This window comes from Halyomorpha halys, unplaced genomic scaffold (assembly GCF_000696795.3).
Source record: "Halyomorpha halys isolate HHAL.00 unplaced genomic scaffold, Hhal_1.1 Scaffold84.1, whole genome shotgun sequence".
Taxonomy (NCBI): domain Eukaryota; kingdom Metazoa; phylum Arthropoda; class Insecta; order Hemiptera; family Pentatomidae; genus Halyomorpha; species Halyomorpha halys.
Window position 1 is genome coordinate 1,427,643 of NW_027110155.1, and position 6,289 is coordinate 1,433,931.

The following is a 6,289-nucleotide window of genomic DNA, read 5'->3' on the forward strand; positions in this document are numbered from 1 at the left end:
GAATTGTATTATTTCAATAAAAGTTTTGTTAAAATAGTATCTAAGGCTTGAAAAAAGTTTTATTTCAAAAATTTAGTTTTCCGAAGAGTAAAAAGAATTCACTAAATTCAAGTGTCTGGATCTTTATTACTTTATTTCGATCAACAGTTTTATATGAACAATTTTTCTCATTGTAAAACTTCATTCATTTTTTTGCTCAGGTTATAGGCTGATAACTAAGGATAAAGTTATTACTTGAAGAATATAAAAATAAATAGTTATTTCAAGTTTACTTTAATATATTATTTATACGAAGTAATTTTAGTAATACCTAAATTAGACATTCATCTATTAACTTGGTTTTTAATGTATTTTTTTAAATATCTTCAAAGAATTAAGAAATACTTGGTGTACCTTTGACCTCTCCCCGTAATGCTATGCCGGAGATCAGTTAAGCATAACTGGGATTATGGTAAAAATAGTACAAACACCCAGCTCATATTAAACCTCGGTTCCCACGTGCGTAAGTAAAACCCATGTAATATCCGATAACCTATGAACCGAGTGACTGCAGTTGCTACAACCAGCTAAATGGTTGCATAAATAAAGAAACACGTATGGTTAATATCATTTCCCGGTCAATATCAGCACAGATTTAGGATAAAAACGGTTCTCTCAAGGGTAATTATACAAAAGATCATTTTCAGAATTTTCATTTTTTTTTTTAATAGATAATAAACGAGAATTATGAAAATTGGAAAAAAAATGAGTGTATAGAGGTGTTGTATACCATGTGAGGAAAGAACCTTTTAAATATTCCTTTCTACATAGCACCTTGTTTAATTTTCTTTACCTTAAACTGAGGTGATTTACAAAACATAATCATTTGGTGCGTTGCGATCATTACAGACGTTTCACTTACCACTCTGGGAGGCAAAATTTAAAAAACAAATTTTTATCCTTCAATTCCAATAAAAATTCGTGGTTTAGGGTTATCGAGGTGCAAATAACTAATATCAACTATGTTCCTGCCAAGAATACAACAATATTACAAATGCGTGTACATATAATAGGAATCGGGAGAGATAGGGCATGCTCGGCTAAATAACTCTAAACTACTGAATTCATTTCTCCTTTAGTAAATTAACAAATTCTTTTATAGTTAATATTTATACATATTTTATTACTCTTTTTTTTTTTTTTTCAGTTGACTCTACTCACCTGGATCTTTGGCCGCCCGAACCAGCCCCTCCTCCACGCCTGGCTGTCTTGGGCTACTTCTTTCCACTTTGCTGCAGGTAGCTCATTCGTTCTTCGTTTATTCTATCTATCAGATTTTTGGCCTCCCACGTGGTCTCTCACCTACTACATTGGCATTCATTGTTGTGTAGAGGCGTCCTGATGGATTCCTTTCAGTCACATGTCCTGCCAATCTTAACCTCCTTGTCTTCATATCATGAGTATACTGACTGACCATTCTCTGCAACAGTTTACTATTAATTCTTTTCCTCCATGGGATAAGACTCTGATCCCAGACCGCTCAATTTTGCTTTCTAGGGTGTTTGGTAAGGCCCAAATTCACAGCTGGCTTTACAATGGCATTGTACACAATTAGTTCCAGATTTTTAGAGATTTTTCGGGATTTCATTATTCCTGACAGAGATTTCGCACTTGTTACACACTGGTCTATCTCAGTCCGCTAATCGTTTATTGTATTACTGTTAACAATGTAAAATTATTAATTGTATTAAATAAACAAAATTGAAGGTTCTTTTATATAATTTATTTATTTTTATTTACAACTGCATAAAAATATACACAAGTTAATTATGGGATACAGTGACATGATACAAAGATGTGAAGAATCTACCCAATAACATTTCTAGAGCAAAACATCTCGAGGACATTTTCTTTTCAGGCCCCTTAGAGGATTATTAGGTAATGAATGATAAGGTTATTTTGAAAATTAACTATTTAAGCCCTGTTAAACCATTTAAATTATAATGACAACAAAAAAATATTAAAGTTCACTTCATTGTACTAAAGTATACCGATTTTAATAAAAAAAATATTTGAGTCGTTTTTTTAGGAAATCGAAAAAAAAGTTTATAATTGATTATATAAAGTGCAACTTCCGGTAAGTCGATTGTAAAGGTACAGATTTTATTTATTTTTTTATTTATATACAGTATACTATATGTATATTGCTGAGGGTCGTATATTCCTCAATGAAGCCATTCTAAGGGGGAGAAGGGCCATCATAATATAAAGTCTTATGTAAAATAGAAGACCATCATAATATAAAGTACATGATCGTCAAGAAATTATCAAAATTTTATAGTTCTTTACCAAAAAAAGCTAATTATAGAATGAAAAAAAAAATCGTATTTTCAAGAAGAAAAGTAGATCACATGTTTTTGCAATAATCTACGATTCCAAGAAAGTCATTTACTCCTCGGAGTTTCAAGAGGCAGGTTACACTAAATCGGCTTGACATTCTGCTCCAGTTGAAATTGTGTAAGTGTGGTTTCATTTCGAAGTGAGCTTCCATCGCGAAGATAAACCGCTTGAGCAATCGTTTATGTTTGCGAGAGAGTCCCGTACCATCACTTCTCCCCAAGGTTCCTAAAAGAACTAGAACAAGGTTTATATATATTACGGTTGTTATATGGCAGAGATGATGCCCCGAGGTTTCAAGGTCTCGGTAGTGCTCGTCTCTGTGTAACTTAACAACCTGCCAGCAATCTCCATAAATAGATAATAGCCACATTTAGAAAATCGATTTATCTCTTGTAATCTGCATTAATAATTTTTCCTATTTAGTTATCGTATTGCGTGTTCCTCTTATGAACAGTTATTAAAAATGCAGTATTTTTTTTTTAAAATTACATGCACACCTCTTCTTGACCTTTACCTCAGTGCCTTCCTCATAAAAGTAGTTAAACGCATGCTTAAAGAAAACAATTATCTATAAATAATTTAATTTGTTTGCACTATTTATTTTCCTTTTCAACACATTTAAAAAGGTTTGCTTTTTACAACTTACAACTTTTAAAATGTTCTTTAAGAAATATACCAATTATAAAAATTTATTTAATAACTAAATTGAATAATAAATAATGATTTTAATTTTATTCAGTGATTTTTGCTTAAGAATGAATTCCAGTATACAGCATAATCGAATTTTCTACGTAATATCTAATGGTTTATAAAAAAAACTCTTCCAAACAGTTTTAGGTGGTAATATCTTATTTTGAAACTTAAAATTCTTTCTTATTCCATAAAATTTGAGACTGAGTGATTTTAATCAAATTATAACATATAACAGTATTACATACCATAGATAATTCAATTTTTTTTTTAATTTTCCACCAAAATAAGTGGTCGATTTAGGATTAAAAGGTAACTAACTAAGTTTAAAATCACAAGTTGAACAGAATATATATATACTCTCAAAATTGTTTTGATAAATTTTATTTAAGTATTACAAACGTAGAAATAAATTCGATATCAAAAACATTCAAATATTAAATTAAATATTGTAAGTTATATTTTAAAAATTATTATTACACCGAATTTTTTTTTTATGTTTCTCCAATGTTTCCATCATTCTAATGAATATACTAATAAAATTAAATTAAATATTTTTCAGGTAATGATAGTCAAATTAATTAGGCAATCCTTGGAGTTAACAGGTAAACTTTTTTTTGATACTTTTTGATTTTATTTGAATATAAACGTATAAATTTTCACTACGAAATTTAATTGTCTAGAATATTATAGTTCACAATAATTTTATGAACCAATAAATATTAAAACAATAAAATTACTTTTGATATTTAAAATTCTAAATTACAAAATTTTATTGTTACAAATAGATTGACATAGTGTAATAAATAACCTTCTTTTAATCATTCCCAAAATGCTACTATCATCTTCGCTAGACAGTCATTTTCCTGTTAAACTTATTTTATTTAATTTGTTTAATTCATTTTTAAATGATCACTGATAATTGTGAATGATCATATAAAAATATTTAGACCTACACAGGAGAAAATGCAGTTTCAAGGAAATTAGTTTTTTTAATGGTTTTATTCACAAAATATGGCAGTGAATATTGTACCTAATTTTTTAAATCAACCATAATCGAGGTTAATTGATTAGAAACCATGTCTCTCTCTCTCTCTCTCTCTCTCTCTCTCTATATATATATATATATATATATATATATATATATGCTTTTTATTTTCCCAAGGTCAAAAAATACACGAAAGGAATGGAACTTTCAAGCTAAGCTATAAATATTCCAAAGCCCATAGGCTGTTTTAATTTCACATAATTTGTTCAGAGAATCTGTTCATTTAAAAACTCATTAGCAGCCAAATTTCCAAATGCTTGCCTTTACTAAATGATACAAGCTTAATTTATTCTTATAAGGGAACTTTGGAACATTAAGATGTTTTATCGTATCTCAAAACAATTCCAATGCACTTCTTTCAAACTAACCTCAACATAATATGGAAATTGATCATTTCTCTGAATAAAAAAAAATGAATATCAAAATATCGAAGACAGAGTTATATTTACAAATATTTATCAAAATAAATATACGTTTTATCAATTAATTATACCAAAGTTTACGAATTTGAATAAGTAATTAATAGCCTTCATTTTGTCAACAAAATAGTCCTTTGCCTAATTACTAAATTTAGAAAAAATAATACCTTTCTGACATCGTCAACTTATTTTTGAAAAAGCCTTTAAACATTACCTCCAAAAAAATTCTTCCTTCTTATAAAAACCTTTTTTATCATGAGTAACATGATGCTGCCTATACAGTTGGTTAGGTTTGGGCAAGCAATGCTTTTATGAAAATTGAGATGCAAAGACCTAATTATAAAGAAAAGTACTGGAGCTTGATTTACTTTCCACCGAAAAAACAAAACAAGAAAAAAATGTTACTGCAAAGGAAAAAAATATATATATTTAACACTATATAACTAACTAACTTGCAACATCTCAGTTTATGAATAAATTCTCTTGTTGTGTAACAACAATGACAGATGCAACAGAGTATTAATCTCATGAAAAAACTTGTTTTATATAAAAAAATACATTTGCTGAAAATGTAATATATAATCACAATAAAAATTTAATTGATTTTCTGTGGGTCGAAGAATTGATATTTTATCTAACTTAGGTGGGTATAGTTAATTTTTTTAATTCATCCATAGCGTGCCTAACTCTTGAATTTCAAACCAAATAGAATATTTTTTTTACGAACTCTGATTGTATGTCAGAATTTTTTTATCTGATGAGTCCTACAGACGTAAATTGCAAAAAAAACAACGCTTATGGTTGTTGAAGATCCTCGCGGAAAGGATGTGGAAAACCGAAAAAATATATCTTGAGTTGATTTTTCGAAAAAAATTCCTCACAATAATTTGCATTTCCTTGACTTCCAGAATAAAATTGTTGTCATGAAGATGAATTTCAAGAATTTCTATTATGAAATACCTCAATTGTGAAGACCGATGCATACAGGAAATTACATTCTGATCAAATTTGTTTCCTTTACTAGGCATTATTCGCACTGTCTGCACACAATTCGTCAAAAGCAGTAAACCATTTTTTTTATTCATATAGAAAATTAGATCAAATTTGGTCCGACCGGATTACACCTATTGATCGGTGCAAAATAACACATACAAATGATAGACATAAGTGAAATTTATCAATTACAATTTTGACAATTATGAAGTTATGGAGGTTACTGCAATTTATAAGCTAGATCAGTACAATATGAATTAATCACTAGTGAAAAAACCAATCATTCAATTAACAAATACTAAAAAGAAAATAGGGTAAAAAAATTAATAATTATTGAAACAAAATTAAATAAAAAATAACTGACATGACTTAGAAGTGAATACTAATGCTACAAATGAACATTTAATGAATTAATATAATAATGAGAATACAAAAAGATGATACAAGAATATTTATATAATATAATTGTAAACTGTTTCTTTCCAGCTTCGGATCAAAATATTCAATAAATAAACCAAATCTGATTTATAGTCCGGTTCCGCTAATAAAGGCATACCATTCCTTTAGAAAATCCCTAGTTAAGTACACTGGATAAGAGCTGAAGATTAGCAAATGAAGAATATTCTCAGAAGATAGACTACATACCAATGTTATGACACAGTGAAGATCAAATTAAAACTCTAAAAATTTTAGAGGTTAGGAGGGTTGAACCTACCTACTGGGACATCCAATATGTATATGCACTCACACACATACATTA

At 28.7% G+C, this 6,289-nt stretch overlaps 1 protein-coding gene across 3 annotated transcripts in view; it reads right to left on the reverse strand.

Annotated features, from left to right (window-relative positions):
- The window catches only part of LOC106677028 (ATPase WRNIP1), a 385,191-nt gene that overhangs the window by 195,399 nt on the left and 183,503 nt on the right, over nucleotides 1–6,289 (reverse strand). The gene's annotated exons all lie outside the window — the stretch shown is intronic.